This window comes from Pinus tabuliformis, chromosome 1_2 (genome assembly GCF_031772625.1).
Source record: "Pinus tabuliformis cultivar Carrire ecotype Pingquan chromosome 1_2, CPIR1, whole genome shotgun sequence".
Classification (NCBI taxonomy): domain Eukaryota; kingdom Viridiplantae; phylum Streptophyta; class Pinopsida; order Pinales; family Pinaceae; genus Pinus; species Pinus tabuliformis.
The window spans coordinates 311472067-311489807 of NC_142298.1; the positions used below are offsets into that span (position 1 = coordinate 311472067).

Genomic DNA, 17741 nt, shown 5'->3' on the forward strand with positions numbered 1-17741 from the left:
TAGCATTTCTTCCTCTTCTTCATGAGTCATGCTAGAGCTTTCAGATTGCTTACTAGGTGTTTGCATTTTCTTTCCTCAGGGCATCAGTTACCAATACTAATGCTCTACTATGCCCTTTGAATTCCTTCAAAATAATTTTTCAAACCAAGGTTAAGCAAAAATTTAAAAAATCTACACACCTTTTTTCACTTTGTAGGAGCTTGATATTGCCTCTGATGTATCTCTGTAATTTCGGATCATCCAATTCTGAAATTGTGATTCGTGGTAGCCCTCTGTGTCCTCTTTCCAATGCCACCAGTCTGACCCCAATTGGATTCTCCAATGAAGAGTTATGCCAAATCTCCCACAGTGACCTGATTATAGACTAATTCAGTAGAGTGAACTTGTACGACGTGCCACGTGTCCCTGTTTTGACCTTTGGCTCTGAAAAATATATACAAGAAAATACAGTCTGTCCTCTTTCTGTACCTTCTTACAAAATTTCAATCCTATGCTCAGAGAGAAAGTTATGATGATTTTCCCCAGGTCACCTGTTTGGAATGTAATTCGGGAGTCTGCAAAAAGACCAACTTCCTTTGATCATATCTCCGCAAATATAGCGTGAAAAAATCTGAAATTCGGAACCAAGCTTCAGCGTGATGTCTTCTCAAATGGATTTTTTTTTTAGCTTCTGAAACGCCGCAGAAAAAAAGTTATAGCGAAAGTGCCACGATGACCTACTTAGTAAAAGTGCCACGATGACCTATAGGATCTCCTACTTACTGGTTAGCTAAATATCTAGCAAGCAAACTTAGACCTTTATCCGGTAACACTCCCTCTTACATCAAAGATTCTGCTTCCTTCATTGAATGGATCAAAAACCTAGAATTTAATGACAAGGATCTAATGGTTAGCTTTGACGTGGTGTCTCTCTACACTATGATTCCTGTAGATGAAGCCTTAGAAGTCTTGAAGAAAATTACAGACCTTGAAACAGTGGAACTTATAAGCATCTGCCTTAAATCTTCATACTTCAGTTTTAAGGGAAAAATTTATGAACAAACTCATGGTGTTGCAATGGGTTCTCCATTATCACCATTAATTGCCAATCTCTACATGGAACACTTTGAGCAAATGGCCCTTAGATCTTTCCCCTTTACCCCTGAAGAATGGAAACGATTTGTAGATGACATTTTTGCTAAATGGAGCCATGGTGTGGATAAGCTGAAGGAATTTTTATCTCATTTAAATAGCCTCTCCAAACACATAAAATTCACCATTGAGATTGAAAAAGACAACCAACTCCCCTTCTTAGATGTCCTCCTTACCAAGAAAAATGGCAAGCTTAGCCACCAGGTTTTCAGAAAACAGACACACACTGACAGGTATCTTCATGCAAACTCCCACCACCATCCGAAACAGAAAGTTGGTGTCATCAAAACCCTAACCACCAGAGCCTCTAGAATCTCTGACCCGGAACATTTAGAAGAAGAACTTGTCCATCTCCATGAAGTCTTTTTAAACAATGGCTATCAAAATCACACTATCCATAAAATAATTAAAGATTCCATAACCAATAAACAAAAAAGAAAATCTCTTGAAAACCCTAGAATCTCCTTACCCTATATTAAAGGAATCACTGATAAAATTGCCAAAGTTCTCGCTAAGCATAATATTATGGTTGCTTTCACGCCCCCTAACACCATAAAAAACATGCTTGAGTCTGCTAAAGACAAAATAGACCCAAAAAATCATAAAGGTGTTTATTCGATTCCCTGTTCTTGCGGTAAAGTTTATATAGGGGAAACAGGGAGATCCTTTGGAGTAAGATTAAAAGAACACATTAATGACATTACTAGAAATAGGTCAGATAAATCAGGTCTAGCAGAGCACGCATGTTCATCTTCTCACTATATATGTATGGAACAAGCTCAATTAATCCATAAGGAAGACCATTATTTAAAAAGAAGAATTAAAGAGGCAATTGAAATTGAGAAATCCTCCAATAATATGAATAGGGATGATGGTCTTAAGCTAAGTAGTACCTGGAAACCCTTAATAAATAAAATGAAAAAACCTTAAAATAATCTAATTCGCCCTTATGACTGTATTTGTCTTTTCATAATTGATTTCATTAATTAAATAAATAATTTAATTTAATTTAATTTTGAAAATTAAAAAATAAATAATATAAATAAAGAAATATATAAAGAATAATAATAATAAAAATTAAATTAATTGAAAATTAACTATTTAATTAATACATAACATATCACTTGATTTTTATTTAACAAAAAATATTTATATATAAGTCTTTTAAATAAAATGTATTTATTAATTTAATTTAATTTAAAAAATATTAAAATTAAAATAATTAAAATTAATTAATTAATTAATATATAACACATCACATAATTTTAAATAACATGATATATATTATATATATATATATATATATATATATATATATATATATATATATATATATATATATATATATATACACACAAGACTTTCAAATATAATTTATTTATTAATATTAATTTAATTTAATTTTGAAATCTATTAAATAATAATAAAAAATTATAATTAATTAATTAATTAGATCGAAATAATTATAATTAATTAATTAATTAATATACAACATATCACATAATTTTAATAACATAAAAATATTTATATATAAGTTTTTTAAATTGAAATTTATTTATTAATTTAATTTAATTTTGAAAGATAACATAATAAAATATTTATACATTTGTCTTTTAAATAAAATTCTTTTATTCATAAAATTAAAAAAAAATTAAAATTAATTATAAATTAATAAATAAATAAAAATAAATAAATAAAAATATATAAATATTAAAAAAAAATAAAAAAAATAAGTAAATAAATAAAATAAAATAAAATATAAATAAATATTAATTTAAATTGATTAAGAATTATTTAATTAATTAATTATTAAATGTAAATCAATCAAGCCGACATCACAAGCTAAAATGATATCTTTCTATTCTTCTATTAATAGCTTCTTATTCTTCTCGACTCTCTCTTCTCAAAATTCAGATGTCATTACCCTGATGATGGACTCACCTTGCTAGTCCGAAACGTCGGTTTCATAAATTGCTCACAGGTTTTTCCATTAATTAAAATACTCTTCCAGCCTGTATGGAATCTCTCTTCAAGACCTGTTTGGAGTAGCGAAACCCTAGAATCCAAAGCTCTGATACCAAATGTTATGAAACCGGCTCAAGAAAAAGATAGAAAAGATAGATCAACGACTTAAAATTCAGCCTCTTCGAGGGGGAAACCTCCTTTACATTACATAAATGAACAATTCTCGGATGATTCAAATGACAAAACCTCCTTTCTATATATAGGAGTCTAAGGAGTCACAATATAACCCAACTGACCTAACAATAATAATATAAAGCCACAAAAATAACAATAGAGGGATTCTATGGGGCACATTAATAACAATATGGGGACAATAGGGGCACAACAATATTAATAAGGGGTACAACTACAATAGTAATGGGGTAATCACTAGTATTATAGGGACCCAACAACAGGACCCGTGCCTTCCACTGCCCCGATGCGCAATTGCACTATCAGGACTCCACAGGCCCGTCTTTTACATTGAAAACTCGATCCTTTGTAATTTTTGAAAATTCCGAAAACACATGAAAACACGAGAAAAACTACCCCGATCACTCAAGCCGGACCTCAATTGTTATACGTTGGAGTGAATAAATATTGTCAGGTCCGACCTATCGCATATCGCAATAGGCACAAGCCTAGGGCTCTGCCGATCACGATATGCGATAGGGCTTCAGACCCGAAAATATATATATATATATATATATATATATATATATATATATATATATATATAGATATTGCATTTGATAGCTTGGCGAGTTCACCATATCGTTGCGCATATTGTGTATAAGGCCCGGGGCTCCGCCGATATGCAATATACGATGGGAATTTGGACCCGACATATATATGAAGTGTGGTTAATAGTGTCGTCAGGTCCGGAATATAGACTTGCCTTTGAAAACCAGGGCTTCAATGTTTTATCAAGAACAAAGGAATATATGGAGAAACCACGTCTGAAAGATATACACTCTCTTTATACACATAGCTTTGGGGCTTGGCCGATAGTGAATTGTGATGGGCTTCGGACTCAAAACATATACGTTTGAGTTAATAAAACCTGTCGGGTCCGAAAGCCATGAATGCCTTGTGTTATTTGCGATGGGCCCAAAAGGGTTTACACCTATTTTGTGGAGTATTTTGGTTATGAGGAATTATGATAGAAAAGGACGTGATGGAAGATTTCATGAGTGAAGCGCTCCGACGATTATGATAAGGGTGGGGGTGATTGTTTATGTGGGCATAAACGTATCATGCATGTTTGTGAAGATTAAAAGGTCTTGATGGAGGGAGTGAAAAAAGGGCTAGGTTGTGTCAAGAATGAACCATTGCAGCAGAGGTTTATTCAATGGCTTAGTCATAAGGCATGGAAAATCTAACTTGGCAAAGAGTTAACATCCTTGTGATAAAACAAATCATTCTGAAAAATGAGAAATCAAACTTCTAGGGGACCCATTCAAAAACTTGCTATCAGAGCATGTTTTAATAGGGTGGTATTTGTGGCCACAATAGGTACCTCAGAGGTACTACGTAGTTTGGACTATAGTATAGACGAGAAGAGGGAGTGAAGTTGTGTGGCTTCATAGATGCAGATTGGGTGTGAAGTCCATCAGACTGAAATAGTACATCAGGTGGAATTTTCAATGTTGGGTTTGTAGTTATATTTTTGGTACAACATGAAGCAAATATATGTGACACTCAACTCGGTAGAAGTAGAATACATGGCTACAATTCAAGCAACATGTGAGGTGATATGGATGAGAAAGATACTTGTTGGACTGTTTGGTCAGATGATGGATCCAACTATGATCTACTGTGATAATCAAAGTTGCATCAAACTCTCTGAGAATCCTGTATTTCACAATCAATCCAAGCATATAGATATCTGGTATCACCATTTACGGGACTGTGTGCAAAGGCGGATAATGTTGCTACACTACATTCCGATAGAGGAACAAGATGCTGACATTTTGAAAAAAACTTTGTCAAGAGGGAAATTTGAGTTCCACAGGTGCAGGATAGGGGTGGTTGATAATCCCTTTCTTGCTGAGAGGGAGTGTTGAAAAATGGAGAAATAAATCTTCAATTTGATTTTGCCTTGATTAAATTGATAAAGTTTGAATTTCCACATCAATAGACAACTTGGATGCAGTTAACTTGTGTGACATGGCTTATGTCACCCGGTTTACTCATTAAATTTGAGTTGGAGGAGATAGAGTTTAGTTAAGCATGGGGGATTGATAATTTTTAGCAATCAAAGTTAGTTATATCAAGTTGTTTTCAGTTAAACTAGTTCCAAATATTGGAGGATTTAGTGGAAGGTTAGTTGTGTAGTGGGACTTCACTGGCGAGACACATGTGGATGGTGACTGTAAAGTGAGTTGTGAATTGATGAATCCAACAATAGACCTTTTTTATTATGGTGAAGCTTCAAATAAAGAAGTGAATAACATGTGTGATTTAGTTGGTATGATTGTAGTTGATGATGACCTCTTTGCATTAGAGTTCGAGGCATTTAAGTTTGAGAATAGATTCAAAAGATGATATTATTGGTATTGACTACACCTTATTTGGAGACATCATTTGTATTGTAGGGGTTGGTACCTTTCCATTGGATGTGGTTGGTGATGTGAAGAATACTCAACTTCTAGTAAAGATTCATACTAACTCTAACAAGCCTATGGATGCTTGTTTACAAAGGGATACCCCTCTCGACTTAGCTCATTGGATTCTTTGTTTGTTCATGCTATTTTTTTTTCTCAACCTTCCTTCTCGAAGGGTTTGATACTATTTGCTTCATTTATTTTACATGGCCCAGTGAAAGAAGAAGAATGGAGCTTGTCTCCAAAACTTTTCCATTTCGCTAAGTTACAAATAAAAAGAGTCCAATTCTATAGCCAATAGACTAATAGCCTCTTGATACACCTTCGGTGATCTATGCATAACTCTCACCTATCATTGTAGCTCAATGAAATGGCATCTAATAGCTATAGTGGGAAAGAGTTCAATTTTATGCCCAAGGCACTAGTAGAAATGGAGTAGTTTTGAAGGAAACAATCTCCATTGGAGATTTCCATTTTTATTGCAATAGACAAGAAGAATCTTGGTGTTGGAGGAACAAATAAAAGATATCTACCAAAAACATAATATCATCGCTCTCCTAGTGCCATTAATTTTTCTTAACTCATTCAAATGCAGGTAATGTATAAGGATTTGTTAGTGTATATGAAATTTTCTCTCTTTCCAATAGAAAAATAGGTTCATCCTAGTATTAATATATAAAATAAGTTTCATTAATATGTATGGTTCAATTTCGTTTGATGATCCTATTTCTCCAAAGTATATATATATATATATATCTATATATATATCTATATCTATATATATATATATATATATATATATATATATATATATATATATATATATATCTATCTATATTGGTTTAAGATATGGTGATACCTTTAAATATGAGGTAATTTTGGGTAAATTAGAAGTGGAACAACAATTTGGGGTTTGAATTTCCTTTGTAGTAGTAGGCTGCTTGACTTTTCCATCGAAATGTTTTGTTGTTGCCCAACAGAGAATAATCTTTGGATGGAAAGGTTTGTTATGGGTGGTATGTTTTTTAGCCCTTTAACTCATTATATTCTTTGTTTGTTCATGGAATTTGTTGTTCTTGACTTTCCTTTTCCAAGGGGTTGATACTATTTTCTTTATTCATTTGTCATGGCTAGTGAAAGAAGAAGAATGCGGCTTGTCTCTACAACTTTTCCATTTCTCTAAGATACAAATAAAAATAGTCCAATTTTATAGCCAAGAGGCTAATAGCCTCTTGATACACCTTTAGTGATCTATGCATGAAGACCTTGGATGAGGGTATAACTACAATCTAGGTTTTTGAACTCAAGGGTTGGTTATTACACATTTAAAATCTACCCCTTTTCCCATTTGACTGTTGTTTTCGTATTGATGTTTTATATTCTAGATCATTTGATTAAAATTTGTAAGTCTATCTAAATGTATTCATGATTTGGCAGACATATTTTGATGTAAATGAAGCTTCTATATCTTCAATAAAGACCTTTCCTAGAGTGGACAATGAGGTAGTGCAAAAATTTATATGTTGACAAATGCTTTGTTCCTAGTGTTTGGATTATTATCTTGAATTTATTGGTTATGTCATTGTTTCCACTTCTTGCATCTTAAATTACTTTGTTCACATTTTATGCTCATGTTTCTTGGGCTATATTGATCTCATTTTTTTGGTTTTTCTCCAGATATCTTAGTGAATTGTTGTCACTATCTTTTAAATCAATGGTTGTAGATTCTTCACTAGCATCATAAAGTGGAGGAAAATAGCTGAAACTGTTTTGAGTGCCATGGTTATATTGTTCACCATTGTATAAGCACTTGAAATATCCTAAAATGACCCCATTATAGTTGGAACCATATTCCAACAATCTAGCTATGTTCGAATGATCAACATGATCCAATGTTTCATAAAGAGAACAAATTAACAGTGCCATATTTTGGGATCTCATGTAGTCACTCTCATTCATGGATGATGTAGTGTAAGTCCATTACTTTTTTCTGAATTTGGATTATAAAAAAACGAGCCTTCAATTGGGCTCATGTTGTTGTAGCCATGAAATGTGTTTGAAACTAGGAGTCCTTGAAACTGTAGATCATTGTGTCATTGTAATATATATTGCAAATTATGGTTCTTACATTTTTTGTTTCTATAGATGGTTAAAATTCTTGATGTTTTAGTAGCTTACTCTCATTGCTGAGAGATGCAGATTCTTCGAACAAGAACTATGGAAAATTAATATGTACTTTGGAAGCTCAATATTCTTTGAGATTATCTCACCCTTAACAAGCTCTTTCTTTATCCAAGATTTCTAGTAATTTTAAATATGATTATATATTCTTCTAGGTGGATGGAATGGTATGTATGCCCACCTGCACATATTTAACCCAAAAAAAAATATCTTAATGTCAATTCTTTAATGCACCACAAAGAACTAATAAATCGATGAAACTTAAACCAACCTATTTCTAAAAATGGTATGTAGATAATCTTGTATTCATTTGGACTAAAACTACCTCACTTTATATCAACTCTCAAGTAGTTGATCCATCGTAATCTATAGCTCTTTCCACAATGAACATTGAAGACTTGCCATGAAAGTAAATATGAATCGATGCACAATAATACTAAAAAAAACCATAGTTTTAGTTGTTGTTAGGCATGTTATTGTTGGGTAAGGAGGGTTTATAACAATAGGCATTGTTGGTCCCACATTTGTTCAGCCAAGATTTGCACAAGGATGGAGTTTTGGGAGTCTCTCGATTTAGTAAAGATTTGAAAAATACCCATGGCCTTACCTTCTCCACATCGGAGGAACCCTTGGAGTGGACTCACCATGCAAAGCCTTGAAAAACTATTTTCCATGTTATACTCACTGTGCAGAGCCCCAAAAATATATTTTATGAGCTATTGATGTGATAATTAATTAAATAAACTTTACCGAATACATTCAATGGTTATGTGCTTAAACCCCATGACAGGAGAATAACAGTGTTCAAAGTTGATGAGTGAAGCCCAATAAATGCAATATGGCCAGAGCTAGATCCTTCGAAAGAAAGTCTCAAAACTGACCCTATCTTCGTGACTCATCATTCTCACTCATGGTTGAGGTTGTGTCCACACTTATGTTGAACAGGCTATTGAAAAGGATCTATTAATATATTTTACACAACATCAAACAAACAAACCATATCAAAACATAGCAACAAATTATGCAAGTGGGATAGAGAAAGCGTTAAAGAGTTGCCGCATGTAACATCCCTCACTAGGGATTCCTCAAAAACCCTTAGGAACACTAAACATTTTTTTTTAAATAAAATCTTTAGAGTGTACTCAAAACACACTACCTCTAGACAAGAAATAACATCAACCATATATACGTAATTAAAAAATTCATAATATTTCAACAGAGAAAGAAATTCATTGAGGGTTTGTTAATTCATTATAGTTCATAGTCTCTCTTTAGAGTTTGGTCTTTAATCTATGAGACATGAAGATGGGAGTATTTTTCTTATTAGTCCTTGTTGTATATGACATGGGACTATAGTAATCGATTTTATTAGTTAGCATTAGTACTTGTGCATATTAATCCAAAGTTTTTATGAACTTTACCATGTTCATAAAATGATCATTGTTCTCAACCTATAAATTTATCAATCTAACTTTTAGGACCAATAGGTCTTATTTAGCCTCTTCCCAAGGAAGACAAACCATATCATTGATATTATTCATATAATATTTTTGTTCCATGCATTTATTTGATTCATATTTCCAATATTTGAAACTAATGCTAACATTAGTTTATAAGCATTAAATGCTACCTATAACCATGGAAACACTAAAGAGTGCTATATGGATGTGTGCATGTTGGTGTGGTATATAAGTGATGAGACAGTTGTTAGTCTTCTTATTCTTCTCCTAAGAAAAATCAGCAGCTACCTTCAGATTTAGTTGTATCTCTAGACTTCTTAGTAGGGTGCACAACCTCTCCTATGCTTTATCTTGACAACCCAGCTTCAGCTACAAATGCTTTAGCTTGAAAACCCAAATTCAACTCCAAGGAAACTAATTTTATCTTTGAAAATGGAGTTGTGGTTAGCACTGGTGCCAGTCGGATTTAAGGCTCGTCCAAGCTACCTAACGTCTGCATCTGAGCTTTGGTCAGTGCATCTAACATAAACTGCAAACATTCGAGGGAAGATGACAACCAAAACCATGATTGGTAGAAATTTCATTTGGAAGTATGCGTAGCTTGGGAGGTACTCCAAGCCCTAGTGTGTGAGTGTTGGAGGTCAAAGCGCCACACGTAGGCTTGGGGGCTTGGAACTTAGGTATGGAGTTTTCCACCCATCGATGTTTGGGCCAAAACCATGATGAGTTTTTGACATGTGATGGATAAAGATGATAGTGCTTGTCAAGATGATTCTAACACAATGTGTATCATCTGATTCCAAGTTGTCGTTGGGGAGCAACGAATTTTTGAAGTTGATAAGTAATTATTGGTTGTCAAGTCATATAAGCTTGAAGTAAAATTTATCTAATAGATGTGTCTCTTCACTAATTTGTGGAGCCCCTCATTTGGATCTAAATAGAAGGTGATTTGATGTGTTTTATATCATGCATTGTGCAACATCTTCTCAAGGAAAATGAGCTCTGAAATTGGGATGCAAGAAGAGGCCTAGACAACGTGAAATAGGTCAAGCCCTAGCTGCAACAAGAGAGGCATATCACAAGGAGGCCAAGGATTGTTTTTGGGTTGGAATAGGGGTCCGATTTTGCTATGATAAGGGCTGAGGAGGTTGGCTATTAGGCCGAGTTCCTTGTGGGCAATAACGTTGTTGTTTGGAGTGTGTTTGGGCACCATTTTGAGGACTATTTCACTGTTGGAGGGTTGTTGTGTTAGGATGCAAGCCATAGCACACAACTGGGATTGTTTAAGGTTTTTCAAGGGTTGACATATGCTCTAAAGAAGTAATGTGTTTGAGGCGGAGTCCTCAAAAGGTGTGTTGCAGCCATTTAAGGGTCCGTTTGATGGTTGTTGGGAGGATTTAGGGTTGTAGAAAGTGCCCTAACCAAGTGTCACGGACAACAAGGTGGAAACATTATTACAACAATGTTTTTGGAGGGATGTTTGGTTAAATAATTTGACTAGTGCTTGGATCAGTTTGTGTTGGAAACAATACTAAGAGGGAGGGGGAGGTGAATCGGTATTTACAATTCAATAATTTTTCATTTCATAATCAGATTTATATACGCTACTTTAGTGAAGTGAACTCACATGTGCATGCAACTGTTATTAAGGAAACCAACATATATCCAGTGAACTTATGATTCAGTTAATTCATCATGTGTTGATCTTTAATCAATGCATCCGTACTTTATTAAATAGTGACTATGTATAGTAATAACAGAATAAACCATCACACATAAGAAACACACATGAACACCAAGATTTGAGGTGGAAACCCAATGCAGGAGAAAAACCACCTACTACTGTCCTCTCTGTCTTCTTTTTAATATAAAGAAAATGAGTTTACAATCTTGTACTAGTGTAAACTCATACCATTACGCAAGCACCCACCTGTAGAAGGCTACAAACTTCTCTTGTTCTCCAGCTTCTACTGGAATGGAGCTACAATCCCCTAGCTCTTGTACTAGCTGATATGTTTACTAGTGCATAGGCACTGGCCTATAGAAGGCTACGACCTTCTCTCTTCCTCCAGGGACCATGTTTCATAAATTTTCAAAATGGATACTCCTGGTACACAACAACACAATATGAAGGCCATGTTTCATCAAATTTTCACATTAGACCCATCAGTAACATTGAAGCTCAAAGTTAATAATAACTGCATCAACGAATAATCAGTGAATCTGAACAGCCAGATCACTGTCACCAGAACACTATGTTGAACCCATAAACCTGCATCGTCATCCAGCACCAACTGCAACCTCAAAAATCATATGTCAGAATGTATATGCCACTTTAGTGAAGCTAACCTGTGTATATACGCTACTTCCTTTAACTAAACCTGTGTATCCCTCCAAAATTACTGAATCATAAATACCTATGAATCAAAACTGTATCAACCAGTAACATTCTGAAGATCTACTGTCAAATTACAGAGATCTAAATAGATAGCAGCAAAGATCACCCTTCTCACTTAATCAATCAATCAATCAGACTCAATCTCCTTATCCATCCAGTTCTACTTTCAGATCTAAGAAGCATCATTGAAAGACAACAGTAAAACAACAACACTGATTAGATAGATCAGACATTTCTGAATAACAAGATTTTATTTTGCATACGCTACTTGGAATAATCGAACTAGCGTGTATACGTGCCTTCACCAAGGTGAACTAGCATATAGATCTGCAAATACTAACTTAAAACTTCATAGCTATTCCAAACTTTAGTCATACCCATATCATAACATTTATAGGATAAAACATGCGTCATTATTTAGATCTAGCCCATCAATTATTAGATCATACAATGACAAGTCATTTCAGGTCTCATGATCCTGATCTAACATTGTATCAAAAGGTGCACAAGATATTTCAGATCATATCATAACCATAGCCCTTACAACATAAGATATACTTCAGATAGAAGTATTCATGAAAAGATCTTTCACTTGCCCACTTGGCCCTTTGATCTTCTCCTCCTTATATAGTTTTTGGCCTTTCTCAATACCTCAGACCAAAACAACACTTAGAACCAGTGGTATTCTTGGACATGATCGAATAACGATTACTCCACTCAATATTGTTGGCTAATACCATGGTATTGACCCTTGGTATTCTTTAATCTTAAATTTCCTTGATTTTCCAACCCATACACACTTTTCCTCTTGTGATAGTTCGTGCATACGTATATGCTCCTTTTGTACAATGAACCTGCTTGTATACGCTACTTTGACAAGGTGAACCTGCGTATACAACTTAAAGTGACTTAAAACATCCTTTTTCTTCAACCTCATGATTCTGATCTATAGTCCTTTCTTCCAACTTCCTAATCTTCTGTACCACTTCCTTTTTACCTCTGAATTGACTTATTCCAATGTGAGTTTCCCTTTGTCAAATATGAAATGACTTGTGAGTGAGTTGCCATCAAGGACAACACTTGTATCCTAATGTCAACAATCTCTCCCCTTTGGACTTGATCATGGCAACCATATTGGTGTTTATTACGTCAAGCTGTAGAACCTATTAGATATATCGAACAAGACCAAGATACTCTCCCCCTTTGACATCAAGGGCAAAGGGCGGACCAATATCTTCTCCCACTTTGAGATACACTATGTTGTCCATGCTCCCCCTGAGTACATGCAGAGTCTGCAGAGATATTTTTCAAAATAATAACATGACTCTGTAACTCAACTATGTGAGTATGACCTTCTTATCACCAATGAGTCATACATACATTAATCACCCAACCAAGTGGGGATATACCAAATGTTCATACATGACTAAAACATTGCAATTAATACATCATCTTTCCCATGCATAGTGGGAGTACAAATTACATCATATGTCCAAAATGACTCATTAATAGATATGACAGAAAGATACATATTATTACATCATAGGCCTTTACATGACCTTTACAAAAAATGCTATGAATATTGGAAACCATAGCTAAATTTAGTAATCATGATGCGAACAATATATAATGTTTTTGAAGGCTAATGTTCCCCCTGAACCTATGCTACATGTGCATTTTCAACAAATCATTAATCAAGACATCTTCATCAGTCAAATAAACAATAATTAACAAAGCATATTAGCAGACTGTAACCATCAATATCATGTTGAACATCCATGTCAAAAACTAATTTTGAGTCTGACCCACTATTTTTCTATTAGAAAAACATATACGCTCCTACAACCACAGAAACCTGCGTATATACGCGATTCTTCTTCATGAAACCCGCGTATAGGAACCATTCCTCTAAAAACTAGATTTAACAACAGGATGATGCAGAAACTACTCCCAATTTTTGAATGAGATATTCAAATGTTTCTCTGGGAAGTGGTTTGGTAAATAAATTAGCAACCTGTTCTTTGGAGAGAACATACTCCAATTAAACTTTTTTTTTCAAGCACTTGTTCACATAGAAAATGGTACTTAATGGGTATGTGCTTCGTCTTGGAGTGCATGGCTGTATTTTTCGAGATACTAATGGCACTTATATTATCATATAGAATGGAGATGGGTGGAGAACATGTAATTTGAATATCTTGCAATGTTTGCATCATCCAATGTAGTTTTGTGTAGCAAGATGCAACAGCCACATATTCTGCTTTAGCTATAGATAAGGAAATCAAACTTTGTTTCTTGCTAAACCAAGACACTAACCGTGATCCCATATAGAATGCACCTCCATTAGTGCTTTCTCGATCATCAACATTTCCTGCCCAATCTGCAACTGTATATGCATGAAGAGTGAGATTTGTATCTTTAGGATACCATAGACCAAAGTCTTAAGTTCCTTGGAGATATTTGACTACTCTTTTTACAGCTTGAAGATGTGATTCCTTTGGATTTTCTTGGAACCTTCCAACAATTCCTATTGCATGCATGATATCAAGTCTGGTACCTGTTAGATAAATTAGACTTACAATCATAGATATGTATGTTGGTTGATTCACTGTAGGTGATTCATCGTTAGAACTGAGACTACATCTTGTTACGATTGGAGTACATACTGATTTAGAATCTTCCATTCGATACTTCTTCAGAATCTGCTTGAGATATTTAGTTTGCGAAAGAAAAACACCATATTTTGTTTACTGTACTTGTAGACCAAGAAAATAAGTTAGTTCACCAAGTAAGGACATTTCAAGTTCTTGCCGCATAACATAAAAAAAGTTCTGACTCATAGATTCTTCATTGCTACCAAAGATGATATCATCAACATAAACAACAATAATTCGCAGTTTATCATTCTCAATCTTTGTGTATAAGTTGTTGTCTATAGATCCTTTTGTGAAACCTTGTTGTTGTAGATATTTGTCAAGATGATAATACCAAGCCCTTGGAGCTTATTTCCATACATATAGAGCCTTTTTGAGCTTGCATAAAAGTTTTGCATAATTTCCTAAAATGAATCCTTCTGGTTGTTCAATATAAACTTCTTCTTCTAAATATCCATTAAGAAATGCAGATTTTACATCCATTTGATACATTTAGAATTTTCGAAAACTTGAAAGAGCAAGAAACATTCTTATGGATTCAAGTTTGGAAATAGGTGCAAAAGTTTCTTCAAAGTGTATACCTTCTTGTTGAGCATACCCTTTACAAATGAGTATTTCTTTGTTTATGCTAACCTCTCCATTTTCTTTCAACTAATTCTTGAATATCCATTTTGTTCCTATAACATTTTTATCATGCGGTCTAGGAACTAATTCCCAAGTATCATTCTTTTCAATTTGGTCAAGTTCTTCATCCATGGCCTTAACCCAACATTCATATTTTCTAGATTCATTAACATTATGTGGTTCTATGGAGGATAGTAATGCTAGATAACTAGAAGTTCTTGCAAGAGTTCTTATTGTTTGTACTCCAGACCCTTTTTCTCCTAGAATTTGAGATTTTGGATGGTTCTTTTGAATATACCTGGATGGAGTCTTTTCCTTGTCAGCTGTATCTTCTTCTGATGCTTCATTGGTTTCTTCCTCTATATTATTTTGATTTGATACAGGAAAGCATTCACTGTCTTCCTCATTGTCATCTTCCTTTGTTGATTTCATTTGTTCCGAATTTCTGCATGCTTCATCAATTACTACATCAATGCATTCAACAATTTTTCGAAGTCTCTTATTATAACATTTGTATCCTTTACTTCTAGATCAATAACAAAGAATAATTCTTTCATCTTCTCTAGGTTCAAACTTACCAAGTTTTTCATCGGTCTTTTTGATGAAACATTTTCTTCCAAAAACTCTGAAGTGTTTTACAGTAGTAGGATTACCATACCAAAGTTCATATGGAGTTTGATCACTATTTACTCGAACATTAGCTTTGTTCAGAATATTTATGGCAGTATATGAAGCTTCACCCCAAAAGTGGTAGGATTTCCAGATTCATCAAGCATAGCTCGAGCCATTTGTTGAATTTTTCTGTTCATTATTTCCACCACGCCATTTTGTTGAGGAGTTCTGGCAATAGAGAATTGTCTTTTTATTGCATGTTGTTCACAAAAATCAAAAGATTCATTTGATATGAATTCTCCTCCTCAATCAGATCTTAGACATTTGATTTTTAGATCTGATTCATTTTCAACTAAAGCTTTGAAGGCTTTAAACTTTTCAAATGCTTCATCTTTATGCTTTAGTAAACCTATCCAGCACATTCTAGAAAAATCATCAATGAATAAAATGAAGTATTATTCTCCACGAGGTGACTTTTTCCTTGTTGGACCACACAAATCAGTATGAATGAGTTCAAGAGGCTTGCTTGTTGATCCTTCTTTGTCATTGAAATGAACTCTGGTTTGCTCACCGACTTGACATGGTTTGCAGATGGTATTTTCTAGGATACTGATATCTGGAAGATCACGAACCGCCTTGAGCCTGCATGCTTTTCTTAGTTGAGAAAATCTTAGATGCCCCAATCTTCTATGCCATAGCCATTTCTCTTCTGTTTTGTTTAGATAAAATTGTTTTTGACCTCCTTTTAGTGTATATATATTGCTTGGAGTTCTTGTACCTTTGATTACGGTCTTTCCTATATCAAGCTCACGAACCACACATCCATTTGATCGAAACACAAATTCATTTCCTTGATCACACATTTGATTGACACTCAAAAAGTTATTCTTTAAACCATCAACATACATAATATTTCCAGCTTTAACCTTTTATTTCAAATCAACAGAACCTTTACCCTTAACAATAGCTAGTGTGTCATTTCCAAAAGAGACATTCTTTTCCTCTTCGAAAGCATTATATGAAATGAGTTTATATTTATCACCTGTCATGTGTTTAGAGAATCCGCTATCAATGTACCATTGATTTTCTTGTCCTTATGAAAAAAGAGCTATGACACATCTTTCTGATTGAAATTCCTCTTTCTCCATACCTTGGAATTTGATGATGTTTTCTTCTTTTGAATTGTTGGCCGAAATTTTCTCATGAATTCAGATTCTTCATGACCAGAGCTATTGCAAAATGAACATCAATTTCATCTTCAAGAGGAAAAAAATTATTATAAGAATTTTTCTTCATTCTTGTCACGCTCCCTTGTTTTCGTGCTTCTCTAGTCATGACAGTTTTGTAAGCAACACATTGAGTAGCCTTATGCCCAAACTTATGGCATGAAAAACATTGTCCATTAAAGAAGTTTATGTGATCATAAAATCTTTTGGTATTGTTTACCTTTTGGTTGATGCTTCTATTGATGTTCACCCTTGGAGTAAAATGAGCACGATTTACCTGAGGAGTAATTTTAGGCTTTTGCTAAAGATTGATGCATTGTTCACTGGTCTTTGTTGCATCAAGATAGCTTCTGGTGATGGTTGGCGACTTTTGTGATTGGGATGTTTCTTCAGTATATCCAAGATCGGTCTTTATAAGAGGAGAACGTTGAGCCTTGATGATTTCATTTAAAGTTTCTGATCCTTTAGCAAATCTAAGATTAGGATATTTTGTCTTCTCAAGTTGTTTTATTAGACCCACTACTTCACATTCTAATTTTTCATTGTGCTTTTCTCTTTCAGTGAGTTGATGTGTCAAAGTGTCTATGACCATATTATTTTCTTCCAAACACATTTTGAGTTTAGTTATTTCTTCAAGAAAATCTTCCTCTTCTAAGGCATCCATAAAATCATCATTGTCATAAGCCATGAGTATTTTAAAATCTTGTTTAGATTCATCTTCATCACTATTAAACAACCCATCACTATCTTCTTGAGTATAATAAATTCTTCTATTAACAAATTGTTTTCTATTACATTTTGCAGACTCCTTTCCTTTTTCATGATTATCTTTATGAGGACATTTA

At 34.0% G+C, this 17741-nt stretch overlaps 1 pseudogene; it reads right to left on the reverse strand.

Annotated features, from left to right (window-relative positions):
• Positions 1 to 7370: 7370 nt before the first annotated feature.
• LOC149205605 (uncharacterized) lies at positions 7371 to 8111 on the reverse strand (annotated as a pseudogene).
• Between the last annotated feature and the right edge of the window lie 9630 nt (positions 8112 to 17741).